This window comes from Dendrobates tinctorius, unplaced genomic scaffold (assembly GCF_039654945.1).
Source record: "Dendrobates tinctorius isolate UK_male_01 unplaced genomic scaffold, ASM3965494v1 ptg000243l, whole genome shotgun sequence".
NCBI classification, from domain to species: domain Eukaryota; kingdom Metazoa; phylum Chordata; class Amphibia; order Anura; family Dendrobatidae; genus Dendrobates; species Dendrobates tinctorius.
In genome coordinates this window covers 2,487,501-2,504,443 of record NW_027361910.1, presented here as the reverse complement: position 1 = coordinate 2,504,443, position 16,943 = coordinate 2,487,501, and the positions used below count along the sequence as shown (strand labels likewise).

Below are 16,943 nucleotides of genomic sequence, written 5' to 3'. Positions count from 1 at the left end.
TACTAAGGGACTGTTACAGCCATCAGCTTTCAGAAGCCGTCTGTATCCACCAGGCGGAAAGGCAGCATTCCCATGGCCAGAAATTGGAGATGGTGGAGTTCAACCTCTTAGATTTGTCATGCGTAGGAGAAAAGAATCTTTTCTGTGACCACAATTGCAGAACCGTGGGCTGGCTGCAGTGATGTGAGCAGAGTACAGTGAACTGGCAAACTGCTGGACCATGAGAGAGGTGCAGGCGGAGATGTTACTGTGGATTGAGAAACTTATTCTCTGAGATCAGTCAAAAACAGCAGGTATGTCTTCTTCCGTTACAGCTGAAGGTGGCCTCTCAGTCAGTATGACTTGATCGGGTTAAGAACTCGACATTCTGCGGTCAAAGGCCTGCATCTCAATAGTTGGCACAGTAACAGAGGAGGAGGAAGATGCAGCAGGTGCAATTGATGGGGTGGCTGATGGTTGTTGAGGTCCGCTGGTCTGCATTTTTGCGCACTGGGATTCCCACACTAAAGCATGTTGCTTGCATAAGTGAAGGTTCATCCATGTAGTAGTCAAATTATTGCACTTTTTACCTCGACTCAGTTTTTTTGCAAAGTTGGCAGATTATGTCAGTTGGCTCATCCTTTGCAGTTTCTAAAAAGGCCCAGGCTAGGAAACACTTGCCACCCTTGCGAGCGGTAGACCCGCAGATGCTGCTGGCCAGAGACACAGTTGTGGTTGAGGATGCATCACTTGTCGTGGCTGCATCACTATGTGTCGGCGATGGACAGCACAACATAACCTCCTCGCCTTCCTCCTCAGATCACCTACTCAGCTGTGTGACTCTATGTTCACGAAAACTGGGAACTAACACCTCATCATCATCCTCTGTATTATAACATTCCTTGCCATTGGAGTCACCTTCCTCCTCTTCTTGCCCTGACAGCACAGTACAGTCCATGTGAGCCTCAGATATCTGATTCTCATCAGGATCACCTCCACCCAGGGGTTAACGTCTGATGACAAGGGTCAAGATGCTGTTCAGACCGTATGTCTTCCTGCCCCGTATCCAAGCTAAAAACATTTTGGGCATCAGTGCAGATTTCCTCCTCTAGACTCTATGAAGCTTTTGAGTACACTTCTGATGAACATGGCATAGAAGACATACTGATAGGGAATTTAGATTGTGAGCCCCATTGGGGACAGTGATGATAATGTGTGCAAACAGTAAACTGTGCGGAATACGTTAGCACTATACTAAAAAAATAAAGAATGTGTGAACAGCTCTTCAGACTCACACATCTGTGGTTCAGTAAAGTCAGTTGAATGGTTGGATAGTTGGGATGTGGGGAGAAGCAAGGGGTATTTGGGTGCCACATCTGTGGACTATTCTTGGTGTGATGTTGAGGTGGAGGAAGATGAGGAGAGGCCACTTGAAGCTGCACTTGCCATCCACTCGAGTACGTGCTCTTTCTGGGTATCATCAACAAGTCATAACCCTGTGCATCTGCCAAAGAAAGGTAACAGTGTAGCCTGTCCAGAAACATAAGTTGATTCACTACTGCTTTCATAAATATGACCACCTACCCCAAGTACACCTTGAACACCAAACGTAATTCCCCTTCCTCCACAGCCTTGCTTTTTCCCAGTCATGTTGCTCAGATAATGTGGTAGGAGCACAGTATTAACAACCAAATATTAGATTTTAAACTCTGCACCACCTCTGCAAACAGCTGAATTTCAGCAACAGTAAATTCAAAGTTGAAATATGGCATGCTGTATCGTGTTAGTCACAGAAAAAATAATTGTTTGAGTATGGATGAGGCGTGTATGACAAAGAAGTTATGCTACAATTTTAAAGACAGGTCCCTTACTGTATAACGTTAATAACAGGAGAATTTTTTTTGCACAAAGTATCAGGCCTCTATAACACACTAGGTGCTATAAACAATTTTTAAAATTAAGTCCCTTAGGCTTCTTTCACACATCCGTTTTTTTAAATCCGGCACGATGCGGCGAAAATTGTGAAAACCGTATCCGGAATTGAATCCGTTTTTTTCACACAGAATGTAATGATCGTCGCATCGTGCCGGATGGACATGCGGCGCCTCCGGGTTTTGCCAGATACGGCAAACATGCGCCGTCCGGCGTCTGCAAAAAAACGTTGGCTGCAACGTTTTTTTGCAGCGCCGGACCGGCTTTTTCAACAGCACATTCCCGGACACTGTGAGTTTTAACCCCACAAGTGCCTGGCGCGCATCTCTCTCTCTCCCCCTCCCCTTCTCTCTCTCCCTCTCCATACCTTTCTTTGGCTGGCTCTCTTGTCCCCCCGCTGTCTCTCTGGCTGGCTCTCTTGTCCCCCCGCTGTCTCTCTGGCTGCTCTCTCGTCCCCCGCTCTCTCTTTGGCTACTCTCTCATCCCCCGCTGTCTCTCTGGCTGCTCTCTCGTCCCCTGCTCTCTCTTTGGCTGCTCTCTCATCTCCCGCTGTCTCTCTGGCTGCTCTCTCGTCCCCCGCTCTCTCTTTGGCTCCTCTCTCATCCCCCGCTGTCTCTGGCTGCTCTCTCGTCTCCCGATCTCTCTCCAGCTGGCTCTCTCGTTCCCCTGTGCTGCGGCTCCTTTAAATGTCCTCCAAGCCGCATCAGGCGCCGCATGTACATCCGGTGTCACCATTGCAGGCCGAATCCGGTGGCCCGGCTTTTCACCGCATGCCGCCGGACCCCTGACACCGGATGTGTGAAAGAGGCCTTACTGTATGCTGTTAACAACGGAATAATTTTTTTTGGCCCAAAGATTGGGCCACTATAACACACTAGATGCTACAAATTACTTTTAAAGTCAGGTCCCCTACTGTATGACGTTAATAACAGAAGAATTTGTTTGTGGCCTATGGATCAGGCCTCTATAACTCACTAGATGCTACAAACTATTTTTAAAGTCATGTCCCTTCCTGTATGATGTTAATAACAGAAGAATTTTTTGTGGCCTCTGGATCAGGCCTCTACAGCTTAATTTCAACCCAAACAAATGACAAAGTGTGATATGGCGGGTTGTCTAACTTTTTGCAACTGATAAATTAATTTTTTTAAGGTACCTTAGGTCTTCAGACAGATTCATATCACTGTCACAAAATGACAACGCGGGATACAGCAGACTGTTTCACATTTAGCAACAGAAAAAATTGTAACTAATTTTTTTGTGTGCAGACAGTTTTATATCACCACAGCACTAAATGACAAGGTGGAATACAGCAGGCTGTTTAATATTTTTTCACTAGCCACAGTATGTGTATTAGAATGCTATACTCGTGCATCGATCACAATAAAAGCAGTGCACAACACGTGCCGTGGTGGATTTGTACACCTCCGTATGGCCAAAAAGGAAAAAAAGTGCTGGAAGATAAATTTAGCTACCTACAGTATCTGACTGATATACAACCACCTAGATCACTAGCTAAAATGTGGGATACAGCAGGCTTTGTAATATTTTGCTACTGAAAAAATATTATTTAGAATGCTATACTTGTGCATGGAGCACAATAGAAGCAGTGCCCAACACACTTGTGCTCTGCTTGTTTTTGTCTATAAACCTCAGTAATGTCCCCCCCAAAAAAAAAGAAAACATTTCAGAAGGTAAATTTTACAGCCAAACTGGACACTATCTAGCTACACTATCTGACTGATATCTGCCTGATATAGAACAGCCTAACTAACTAGCTGAAATCTTGCTGTTAACAGTGGCAGCTTCAGGAGCAGCCTCTCTTACAGTGTCAAAATGGCACTAAAACAAGATGTCCACTATTTTTATGGAGAGAGACAAGTAATTCGAGCAGCCAATTACACAAGCCGTTGTGTCAGGACATTGTGGGTGTCTCCTGCGCCCTGATTGGCTAGCTGCAATGTGCACACATAAAGGTTTTCGAACAAATTCGCTCAACACTAATCTTTTTCCATTGCCTGTGCATGATATCTATATTCTATATCATGTAAAGCTTGTGAATTAGTAACAATGAAAATGAATCATGACTGTATCTATTTAAAGTATTGTTCCATTCCTAGTAGAGGCTGAGACACAACTGACAGTGTGATAGTTGACATCTTCCATAACAGTTGTGATATCACCTTCAAAACTGTCAATTTAGCAGTTTGCTATTTGTATAATAAGCTATTCTAAGAATATTAATTGAGTAACAGATTTCAGAAATACTAGAAAGACTAGCATGACCACCTATAGACAGACAGCTGAAATATCTCTTATATGAAAGCTCTTTCCATTACGCTGCACTCTCAGATCACCCAAACATGTATGAATATGTTAATTCAGACAAAAATGATGGTCTCAACACCATTTTCAGCTGTGTATGTGTCCTCTCGACATCAAAGGTTGAACACCTACCTCAAGTGATCATCGCCCCAGGATAACATATACATTAGGCAAAGGTTGTCTGAATCTGGCAATTTCAGAGGGACACGTTGGCCATCTAATGTATATGGGGGGGGTCCCTAGACTTTCCCCAGACAGTTGATTTTGGTGCAAGAAGTATTTATTAGTTTAAATTTTAATAGAAAGATAAGTCACTCTCCTATTGACAACACAAGAACCTGTGGTCAATGAATGGTAAGAAACTAAATTCTTAACTGCGTGAAATAAATTAATCGTTGAGTCCAATGGGAACAACCTGCTAAAATCTATTATAGAGCTCTAAAAAAACATTGGCTGTGAGTCTTTCCCTTGGAGACTTGACTTTTTAAAGAATCTATTTAATTTAAAGACCTCTTTAGGTTAAAGCTGCTCTTTGTTTTAATTATTTCTCTGTCCAGGTCTTTTTAAATGGGCTTTTTAATATAATTAAGTTTTAAATGATATGAAAATAAAAGCAATGAAAAATAAAAAATAAACCTCAGCAACAATGCAAAATGAGAAAAAAAAGCAATATAGGACAAGTGCTTAATTATGGTATAATTGTTTTTTTTATAATCATTTATTAACCTGTCTTTTTGTAATTGATCATCAGTTTCACAATCTTCTTTGTACAAATTAAGTTGTTGTCTAATCGATGCTCTTGCATTATTATGCCTAACTTTCTTAGCTGTAATTAGAAATAGACAGAGACAGGTTTACGTGTATACAACATACCAATTTGTGATAAATTTTTTGAATGGACCACAATTTTAAGCCCAAGATATGCATTTCTAAAGTTTCTTATTAACAGTCAAAATGCTAGTACAATTAGTATGAGCTTTAAATCAATCATATTGCCTCATAGCCTCTCGTAGAGTTAAATCTAAAGGCTAAAAATTGGCAACTGCAATAGCCATTGCTGCGTTACTCGGGGAATAAATACGTAATTACATAGAGAGTTCAATAGATGTTGCTTATATCTGTATGCAGTAAAGCCCTCTTATGGTGGTTGAAAGAAGCTAGAATTTTATCACTTAACTCTACTGCTACACAGAAAATATAGAAATGAATGTTCCTGTAAAAAATACATTATGCAATAAATCCTGCAAGTACTTACTGATCATCCGTAGCATTAAAATCAGATGGAATGAAGAACATTGATTTTCTCATTAACATAGCACCTATAATGAAGTGGGATACATTGGGCAGCAAGTGAACAATTAATTTGTTAAGATTTTTTCAAAGCAGAAGAAATGGGCAAGTATAAGAATCTTAGTGACTTTGACAAGGGCAAAACTATGATGGCTAAAATATTGGGTCAGATAATATATAAGACAGCAGATCTTCTGGCTATTCATGTAATGCAGTGATTGCCACCTATGAAGAGTGGTTCTGAGGACAATAAACTATCATTGTTGTATGTGAGGAGCAACTATCCAGTCTCATTCAATCTCATTAAAGTATCATAATTTGTATAAAAGGCTATTGTTGGCTGTTATAAAAAAAAAGAGAGATAGCACATTGCATTGTTATACAAAATGCCCCATTTCATTGCCAAAAGTGTCCACAAAGGGCATCTGAACATCAGAATGGATGGAGCAGGGTAATGGTTTGGGTAATGTTCTGCTGGGAATCTTAGGGTCCAGGCATTCACATTGATGTTATTTTGTTGCAGACCAGTTAAGCCTCTTCATGGCAGTGCTATTACTTAATTAAATTGGGCTCTTAATACACTCTGTGAAAAAATTCTCTGGAATGGTTTCAGCAACATGACAAATAGTTCAAAATTTGGACTTGGACTCTAAATTCCCAAGATTCCAGTCCCATTGAGCACCTATAGGCTGAGCTGAAAAATAAGTCTGATCCATACAGGCCTAATCACGCTACATACAAGATTTTAAAACAATCTGATGTTAACATCTTGGTGCTGGATAATACAGGTAACCTTCAAAGGTCTTGTAAAGTCCATGTCTTTATAATTCAAAGCAGTTTTGGGGGCAAAGGGTGTACCTACACAATATAGGTATATGGGTTTAATGTTATTGCCGATTGGTTCAGTTATATAATCCCAGAAACAGATATCTTAAAGTCATATTTGAAATATATCATATTTATTTGCTATTTGGAATGACTTCCTTTACCTGTAGAAATAATTTGATAATAAACTAGCTAAAATATGTTTGATATTTGCGCATCAAAGCTAGATTATTAGCATAGGAAATTTTATTTATAACAGTAGATTTCCTGAAAATGTACTTTCATTGAAATTATTGCAAGCAAGAGGAAGACTTTTAGGGTAAGTTCACACTAGGTGTTGTGTCAGCATGTTTTCCTTGTTTTTTCTTGCATTTTTTGCTGTATTTTTGTGCATTTTTTGCTGCGGTTTTGGCATGCTAGATTTGTCTCTTGTGCATACTGTTTAGTTTAGTGTTGAAAAAAAGTCCTATTCTATAGAATCGGGTTTTGGCACAAAAAACACAGCAAAATTTGATGTGTGCATTTTTATGTGCTTTTTTCAGCATTTTGTCACCACCCATTTATTTGAATGGGTAAAAAAGACAGAAAAAATGCTGAAAAACAGTGAAAGAAGTTACATGCTCCATTATGCAAAAAAACATGCAAAGGACAAAAATCCTGATGTAAAAAAAAACAAGCTATGTGCATGAGATTTACGAAACCTCATAGACTTTGCTGGTACTGTAAAATGCAGCTAAAAATCTGCATAAAATGCACATTAAAAAAATGCTGCAAAAACTCCTAATGTGAGCTTTAGAATTCATTTAGCCACCAAGGCCTTAGAGGAAGTTTGTCTTACTTTTGTCAATTTATCCAAATTGGTATATATATTTTAAAAAGGAATCTCTCAGAATGATCTGCCTCCTCAAAACTGATTATATGATTATGTAGCTCTCTGAAAGATGTCATCCATACCTACCCTGATGCAACCTTTTGTTTGGTAACTGAAAAATCACTGTTTTAATTAATTTGCAAATGAGCTTTAAGTGCACTGGGTAGGATCAGGGCACTTTCTAAGCCTCTTGCTCCCTTGCTCTATTTCCCACCTTGCAGCACTTTCCTCTGATTGATTGACAGCTCACTGGCTTGACTACACAGTCAGTGAGCTATCAATCAAGCAAAGGAAGATGGAGCTTAATGGAGAATAGAGTCAGGAACACAAAGGCTTAAGTGCTTTGATACTTAAGTGTCATTTTCATATGAACTAAAACATAGATTTTTTTGTTTCAGTCAGAGAGCAATAGATTGGATAAGTAAATGTGTGGATGCTATTATCTTTTAGAGACTAACATGACCATATAAGCAGATTACCTTTCACCAGATTCTCCATACAGCTTAGACTACTTTCAGATTTGCGTTCGGAGGCGCAGCGCAGGGCCGCCGCTAAGCTCTGCCCAGGTCACACATGCCGTAGTCATGCGCACATGGCCAATAAGGATCGCTGGACATCGTATGCGGTGCATGCGCACATGACTGGTGCGCTGGAGATGACGTCGCCCCAGGCCTCCAACGTGACATGCAGGGTTATCAAGCCGCCGCTATGGCAACCGTGACCCACACACGTCACACAAAGGAAGCTGGAAGCGACACTCTGGGCTCCACAAGTCATGGGCATGTGTTACACCAGCCGATACTCACCGGCGCTTCCCCGCTTCTGTGCACGCCCCCCACAACTGTCCTGTGCCAACGCTCACCTGTACCCAACGCTAACTATAGGGTATGCTGATCGCATGCAGTATCATGTGATCAGAGGAGGAGCTGACGAGAGGAGGCATGGCCAGGGGCGGAGCTTAGCGTGGCCCTGCACTACGCCTCTGAATGCAAATCTGAAAGTAGCCTTAGATCACTGACAGCTAAAAGTTTGTTCAAATATCAATTATAGTGTGACTTCGAATCTCACAACCCCAATTCTCAATATGAAGAGGGTAATAAGTTGATACTAGATATCCCTGTTGGTGGCCTAAATTTGGGTGAGTGTAAGGAGGTGTCTTGATGAAGGAAGAACCCCCAAAATGCGTTGATGCCCCTATGAATGAATTTTATGTTTGTTTTTAATTATATGTTTTCTGTTATTCTAATTTGCATACTGTAGACTACTTTAATTATAATACAAAACACAACTTGATTGGCAGAGTGAACACTGTAGAGTTCATCCCTTGCATGGAGGTTAGAATGGATTTCAGATGTATTTTCCTGAAATTGAGGGTATATATTGTAGGTGTGGTCAGCCATAAAAAGAAAGTGCTAGTTTATGTTAAATGAGGAATCCTCATGCAAATTTGGAAAGATTGGTTTCCTGTCTGCTTGCTCTTGCCCCTCCTTTTTTAGTTTTGCCCTTACATATTGGTTTGAACGGTTTCGTGGAATATAAGGATTTACCTATGTGGATTGTAGGTGAAAAATCAAGGATAACTTATGGAGATTTTGGCATATGAGGCCTGTGAATGGTATTTATCTTACCCTCATAAAGAGAAAGTGGTGAGATACATATACTCAGTGTATATATATATTTATACACTACCGTTCAAAAGTTTGGGGTCACCCAGACAATTTTGTGTTTTCCATGAAAACTCATACTTTTATTAATCAAATGCGTTGCCAAATTAATTGAAAATCTGGTCCACACATTGACAAGGTTTGAAAAAAAGATTTTTATTTGAAATAATAATTTTATCCTTCAAACTTTGCTTTCGTCAAAGAATGCTCCCTTTGCAGCAATTACAGCATTGCAGACCTTGAGCATTCTAGCAGTTAATTTGCTGAGATAATCTAGAGAAACTTCATCCCATGCTTCCATAAGCCCCTCCCACAAGTTGGTTTGGCTTGATGGGCATTTTTTGCGTATCATACAGTCAAGCTGTTCCCACAACAGCTCAATGGGTTGAGATCGGGTGACTGCGCTGGCCACTTCATTACAGATAGAATACCAGCTGCCTGCTTCTTCCCTAAATAGTTCTTGCATAATTTGGAGGTGTGCTTTGGGTCATTGTCCTGTTGTAGAATGAAATTGGCTCCAATAAAGCACTGTCCACAGGGTATGGCATGGCTCTACAAAATGGAGTGATAGTCTTCCTTATTCAAAATCCATTTTACCTTGTACAAATTTCCCACTTTACCAGCACCAAAGCAACACCAGACTATCACATTACCTTCACCATGCTTGACAGATGGCACCAAGCACTCTTCCAGCATCTTTTCAGTTGTTCTGCATCTCACAAATGTTCTTCTGTGAGATCTTAACACCTCAAACTTGGATTTGTCTGTCCACAACACTTTTTTCCAATCTTCCTCTGTCCAATGTCTGTGTTCTTTTGCCCATATTAATCTTTTCCTTTTATTATCCAGTCTCAGATATGACTGAAGGCCAACATCCCAGAGTCGCCTCTTCACTGTAGACGTTGACACTGGTGTTTTTCATGTACTATTTAATGAAGCTGCCAGTTGAGGACCTGTGAGGCACCAATTTCTCAAACTACAGACTCTAATGCACTTGTCTTGTTGCTCAGTTGTACAGCGGGGCCTCCCACTTCTCTTTCTACTCTGGTTAGAGCCTGTTTGTGCCATTCTCTGAAGGGAGTAGTACACACTGCTGTAGGAAATCTTCAGTTTCTTGGCATTTTCTCGCATGGAATAGCCTTCATTTCTAAAACAAGAATAGACTGATGAGTTTCACATGAAAGTTCTTTTTTTCTGGCCATTTTGAGAGTTTAATGGAACCAACAAATGTAATGCTCCAGATTCTCAATTAGCTTAAAGGAAGGTCAGGTTTATAGCTTCTCTAATCAGCCAAACTCTTTTCAGCTGTGCTAACATACTTGCACAAGGGTTTTCAAGGGTATTCTAACCATTCATTAACTTTCTTACACAGTTAGCAAACACAAAGTACCATAAGAACACTGGAGTGATGGTTGTTGGAAATGGGCCTCTATACAACTATGAAGATATTGCATTACAAACCAGACATTTGCAGCTAGAATAGTCATTTACCACATTAACAATGTATAGAGTGTGTTTCTGAATCATTTAATGTTAGCTTCATTGGAAAAACTGTGCTATTCTTTCAAAAATTAGGAAATTTCTAAGTGACCCTAAACTTTTGAACGGTACTATATATATATATATATATATATACATATATATATATATATGTGTATGTGTGAGTGTAATTTTTTTTTGCATCTTACTTGCTATTATAGTTGTAAGTGTGTGCATAAACAGTCTATTTTGTCTACCTAATTATTGCATAAGATCTGTTAAAAACAGATGTCATATAGATTGGGTCTGTTTCTTTTTTTGGCAAGCCATTGAAATATATAGGTGAGTTTAATCCTAACACAAAGAAACCTAGTGCATGCTGTGAGTTTTTCACAAAGGACCGTTAGTCCATTTATAAAAATCTTTCATATGAGTGTACCCATTCACTAACATTGAATATGTGTGGAAATAACTCATATACAGCAGAGGAAGAAAGCAGTCTGTGGCAGAAGAGAGATTTGCATACTGAGGACGGAGCCAAGATAGAACATCCTACAGAACGCAGCAATTTTTTCTCAGATTTTGTATGGTGAAAAAAAATCCTTAAAACACCTTATATAGTGTAAAAAAAAATTGAGGTATAAAATCTCTAGTATAAGTCATAAATTTATATGAGTGCCTTATGGCAGCTGTCCTACTAGGAAATGAAGCACATTAATCAAGTCAATACTACTAAAAAATGTGTTTCATTCCTTTCTGAGTTTTTTTTTAAGAAATGTATACTGACATTGCTTAATAAATTAGAAAACTGCATTTATATACATCACATATTTCACGTGACATTTTATGGACAGTTCTGGTGTAGACAGATTTGTACATGAGCCTTATATTTTCAGAATTGCAAGTCATTTTTTCCAACTTTTGTTATGCAATTTTCATTTTCTAAGGAACTTGCTGATTTTGAAAAAAGTTTTTCATCTCACATTTTATTTATTTACTTAACAGCCTCCATCAAGATTTTAAGCCATGAGGATTTGATGGATGAATTATCTGTAGGAAGTTCAATCATGTGCAAGTCTAGATAGGTCTACCAGGGTCTTCACTGTAATTATCATGTAAAGGGGAAGGATGTTGCCGAAACCCGGGACCTTTAGATCTTCAGTCTAACGCTCTCCCAGCCGAAGTAGCTCAGCTGGGAGAGCGTTAGACTGAAGATCTAAAGGTCCCTGGTTCAATCCCGGCTTTCGGCAACATCCTTCCCCTTGCATGGCCGAAGTAGCTCAGCTGGGAGAGCGTTAGACTGAAGATCTAAAGGTCCCTGGTTCGATCCCGGGTTTCGGCAACATCCTTCACCGTAATTATCATGATTGTATCAAGTCATAGGGTATATTCTTCCGACCATGATGTCCTTCCTTAGTGATTGCACTTTTCGCATATGATGTGCCCAAAGTAAGCAAGCCACAGCTTAGTGATCCTTTTCTCTCCTGTGACATCCCCACCCTCATCATGGGCGATTTCAACATCCCCATTGCTCTTCCCCTCTCCCCATCTGCTGCCAGTCATTGGAGCAATAATAATATAATTCTTGCAGAGAGAGACAGGAAGAGTAGAAAAAACTATGAAAATATCTCTTACTGTTTCTCTTATTCATTCTCGTCTGGACTACTCTAACTCTCTTCTAATTGGTCTACCTCTTACCAAACTCTCCCAACTTCAATCTGTCTTCAATGCTGCAGCCAGGATCATATTCCTCGCCAATCATTACATCGATGCCTCTACCTTGTGCCAGTCATTACATTACACTGGCTACCTATCCACTCCAGAATCCAGTACAAACTTATTATCCTCACCCACAAAGCACTCCACGGCTCAGCACCACCCTACATCTCCTCCCTCGTCTCAGTCTACCACCCCACCCGTGCCTTCCGTTCTACTGATGACCTGAGGTTATCATCCTCAATAATCAGAACCTCCCACTCCCGTCTCCAAGACTATACACGTGTTGCACCAATTCTTTGGAATGCACTTCCCAGGTCAATACGAATAGTCACCAATCCCTACAATTTTAAGCGTGCCCTAAAAATGCATTTATTCAGACTGGCCTACCACCTCAACACATTAACCTAACTATCCCTGTGTGGCATAGTCAGAAGTTACACCTTAACCAGGTTCCCCGCATCATGTTCCCACATGCTTTATGCATCTATTAGCCCTCTGATGCATCTATTAGCCCTCTGTGACAGTACTGTTACACACTTAACATTATGGCTGGTCCGAACAATGAAGGCAACTGTTACCACCCACATTTCGTGTCTACCTCTTTCCTCATAGATTGTAAGCTTGCAAGCAGGGCCCTCATTCCTCTTGGTATCTGTTTTGATCTATGTGATTATTGTTATGCTGTAATGTCTATCATCTGTACAAGTCCCCTCTGAAATGTAAAGTGCTGCAGAATATGTCGGTGCTATAGAAATAAAATTATTATTATTATTATTATTATCCCTGCTTCCTTACATGTCTTGCCTGATTGGTTTCCAAATTGATCTGTTTGTTCTTCTTGCTATTCATGATATTGATCATCCATCCACCATTAAATAGCGCTGTATAATCCTGCCATATAGAGTTCACTCAACATATAGTGACCAGAAAATGTATTAAAGAAGTACCATTTTCGAAAAAGCACACAATAAATGAACATGTACTTCCAACATGCTGCAGTTCAGTTCCAAATATCGTTATAAACAGCTAAATGATATGAGGGAGGTGACTTGTACACACTAGTGTGCTCGTAGAATTTCTGACCTTATTGTCCTCCTGGTAAATGGGCAATTGCATAAAATGACCTAGGAGAGTTTGCAGGGAAAGCTTCCAGTTTTCTGCATGTCAAAAATGTTATGACTAATAAGTATTCTTATAACAAAAAACTGTTAATAAGGAAATATATATAGTCAGCAAAAAGAAAACAAGTAAAAGTTATTTTTCTAACAGTCATTGGAGCAATAATAATATAATTCTTGCAGAGAGAGACAGGAAGAGTAGAAAAAACTATGAAAATATCTAAAATTTACAAAATCAATATTTTATGAATAAATACTAAAAGTTAGTTGATAACTCCAGTAATAAGGAGATGTGAAAAAAGAAACTAAACTATGGGTAAACTAAAGTAGAATAAATTGTATGTATTTTCAGTCCTGCAAATTGCAATATTAATATTAATTTATTTACTTTATACATTACGCCAAGCTGGAAAATCTAAATAACCTATAAAAATAAACTATTATGTGATATTATATGTTAGGATTCATATAGCTATTCCCACAAAATTGTTCCAATTTTGTATAATCTTGTATGTTTTTATAAACACTGCCTATCCTTCTGGATTAAATATATACATTTAATAGATCTGTTCCTCTTGCTCTCTAAACCGTACCCCTGAAACTGTACACTACCTGTAACAGGTGTCCAGTCGGTCTGTATATAAGACTTGTAGTGTCAGCTAGTAGTTCTTTTGTGATTGTGGAGCTGGCAGTGATCATATATTTTCAATGCGTTGGAATCAGAGGTGTCTATACACCATACGCTCACTGTTACCCACTATCTGGCCTAGTAGTGGAAGCAGCCGTGGTCTTATCCATCACTCATCAGCCAATTACATAATTATCTATGACTAGAGATGAGTGACTTTGCCTTTTTTAGGGTCGAGTCGGGTTTCATGAAACCCGACTTTCTCAAAAGTTGAGTCGAACGAAATCGGCCGACTATAGGGAAAAGTCGGGAAAGGTCGTGAAACACGAAACCCAATGCAAGTCAATGGGGAGAAAAGTCGGCAGTGAGTGGGGGACCGTAAACACACCTGGCATGAATTTTAACCCCTGAGGTGGCGAAATCTCTCTCTCCCTCTTCTCTCTCCCCCTCTCCCTCTCCCTCTCTCTCTCTCTCACTCCCACTCCAGCTATGATCCCGCTACGCAACGCTCCGCTTCTCTCATTGGCTGAAAAAAGTCACATGCAAGCATTCGGCGAAACCCGACTTTGACGCTTGGGTCGCCGACCACATGGCCAACTTCACACTGTGGTCGGGTTTCGTTTCATGAAACCCGACTTTGGCGAAAGTCGGCGACCTTTGAATCTGACCGACCTGTTTCGCTCAACTCTAGTCCTAGCGATTGGAGGCAGCGTAGTTACATTCCCTTGGCAAACAGTGACAGTGATGAGATCTGGGTGATCTCTCCGATGTCATCTGTGACAAAGTGGTGGGAACTGCGAGCCTTCCCTGACTGTGTATCCATGACAATCATCAAGCAGTTAAATGATATATATTCAACCAACATTTATGCACAGGATAGATGATAATAAATGCAAGATGGCTGCAGGTCCGACTATTGGAACCTCACCATTCCTGAGAGCAGTAGTTTTGTGTGCCTGCATGACATGACCAATAGTGCATAGTCACAGATCTATTTACTTCTATTAGACTACGGGAGCAATAATGTGCATGCATGACTATCACTCTAATAGAAAGTGAATGGAGTGATGGTCATGTTTGTGGACTACTACTCCATTCACACAATGGGCAAGAGACTCATGTTCTAAGGATCAATGTGGGACTGAATGGTCAGACCCTCACCAATCATACATACTATCCAAATGAATGCTCTGTTAAAAAAAATAAAATAGAAAAGCACCCACTATCATTGCTGTGATATTGACTTATAACAAAACATTACAAATTAAGGCACTCATACACAATAGACCAGCGTGAGCAAAGCCATGTGGATTTAGCTGACAAGTCTAATGTGTATGGAGGCCCACAGACTCTCACCGCCACATGATGTCAGGGCAGCTCAGGATCTGGCATGACCAATATTAGCCTGTTGATTGTTTTTGGCTTTCTAACAGATAAGCTACAGACATGTCTGGCAGCAGCTCTGACAAAGAAACCACAAAAGTACTCATCACAGTGAGTGCAGCGGCGTACATAGAAATCATAGCTGAAGTTGTAATTGAGCCCCCCCCAAAAAAAATTATAATATTCGGCAGGTTCACAGAAGAGCATTTCTCACAACTTTGCAACCTTTGCAAAGTCATTTTTCTCCTACTGAAGCGCTAAACTCCCATTTCATTGTACCAATACAGTATGATGCCATACAGTATACTGCACTCTCCATAGTCCACCATACAGTGTAATGCACTGCCCATAGTCCTCCGTACAGTATAATGCATCCCACAGTCCTCCATACAGTATACTGCACTCCCCATAGTACTCAATGCAGTTTACTGTACTCCTCATAGTCCTCGATACAGTATACTGCACTCTTCATAGTTCTCCACACAGTATGAGGTATCGGGATCTGGGACAGCATTAACAGCTTTCAATTGAACCTCACAGTAAGACGAGGTGGGTTAGGGACAGGTGTAGGCATCCTTTGCAACACCTCTACCTGTTTTCATGCTGAGCCACACTCAGGTGGCACAAATTTCAATTTTCTAGACTACCATTGTCAGAAAAATTTAAGCATATAAACACGGGTAGTTGAGCCCAGGGGAGTGGAGGCCTGACAGTCTCGGAGGCCTACTGCAACAGGCAACATGCATGAATGAGACCCAACCAGGAGTGTTCACATTTCCCAAAATTATTGGCAGACAATTCCAATATGGCATCAATTTCACAACAGTATAGATGGTATAATAGGTACCGATAGGTCTTCCACTACACCCAATCCAGCAGATGAACACCCAACCAGGAGTATTAACATTTAAGTAAATGAGGGCCTTACACCACAAAAGTGGCACCAATTTCATGAGAGTAGAAATAGTATGAAAGGAACCGATAGGTATTCCACTAAACCCAATTCAGCAGATGGACCTCTAACCAGGAGTGTTCACATTTCCAAAAATTACTGGCAGACACCACAAAATTGGCATAAATTTCATCACAGTATAGATAGTATAATAGGGACGGACAGGTCTTCCAATACACCCAATCCAGCAGATGGACAACCAACCAGGAGTGTTCATATTTCCAAAAAATAGAGGCAAACACCACAAAAGTGGCATCAATTTCACTACAGTATAGATAGTATAATAGGGACCGACAGGTCTTCCACTATACCCAATCCAGCAGATGGACACCAAGAAGTGTTCACATTTAAACTAATGATGAGCGAGCATACTCGGTAATGCTCGTTACTCGCCCGAGCATCGCTGTACTCGCGGTGCTCGGCGAGCATTTCCAGGATTACTCACCCTGAATGTTTGGCACTCTTTATAGCGCTAATCAACATGCAGCGATTGTCTGCCATGCACTGTAATGCCGCAGCCATGTTGGTTGTGGCATTACAGTGATTGGCTAGCCACACAGCATCATCAGGTCTATATCAGTCTAGAACACAATGGGGTAAACGGGCACCATCTCAAATAATACCGTATGGGATCTCCCAATGCATATAAGACTATATAGAAACAAACCAAGAAAAAGTATAAGCAAGTATATCAGTCAGCACAGTCAGCTCCGGACTCAGGCAGTATATGGAGAGTTTCTGCTGAGATAGGGAGAGATTTGTGATTTTATTAGTTAGT

General features: G+C 40.4%; 2 non-coding genes across 2 annotated transcripts; both read left to right on the top strand.

The window, feature by feature from the left end:
• Positions 1 to 11,542: 11,542 nt before the first annotated feature.
• TRNAF-GAA (transfer RNA phenylalanine (anticodon GAA)) lies at positions 11,543 to 11,615 on the top strand. The gene has a single exon. It is a non-coding gene; the product is annotated as a tRNA-Phe (tRNA).
• A 19-nt stretch (positions 11,616 to 11,634) lies between these two features.
• TRNAF-GAA (transfer RNA phenylalanine (anticodon GAA)) lies at positions 11,635 to 11,707 on the top strand. Its single transcript has one exon. It is a non-coding gene; the product is annotated as a tRNA-Phe (tRNA).
• The last annotated feature ends 5,236 nt before the right edge of the window (positions 11,708 to 16,943 follow it).